The sequence below is a fragment of the Olea europaea genome, unplaced genomic scaffold (genome assembly GCF_002742605.1).
Source record: "Olea europaea var. sylvestris unplaced genomic scaffold, O_europaea_v1 scaffold3688, whole genome shotgun sequence".
NCBI classification, from domain to species: domain Eukaryota; kingdom Viridiplantae; phylum Streptophyta; class Magnoliopsida; order Lamiales; family Oleaceae; genus Olea; species Olea europaea.
This window is the reverse complement of record NW_019256174.1, coordinates 15,074-15,278: the sequence shown is the minus strand read 5'-3', so window position 1 is coordinate 15,278 and position 205 is coordinate 15,074.

The following is a 205-nucleotide window of genomic DNA, read 5'->3' as shown; positions in this document are numbered from 1 at the left end:
AATGGTGGAAATAATTTTCTAGACATCATATGCTTGGAAATTCGCCATTCGACCTCGTTTGACAAAGAGTATACGAATATAGAATATGCTTGCTTCCAACTAATATTAGTGTAAAGGTGGCTACATAGGTTATAATCGTCATCTCCTTTAAACCTCACAACAACACTTACATGTGCACATGGCGAACCTATCCAGATCAAATTTC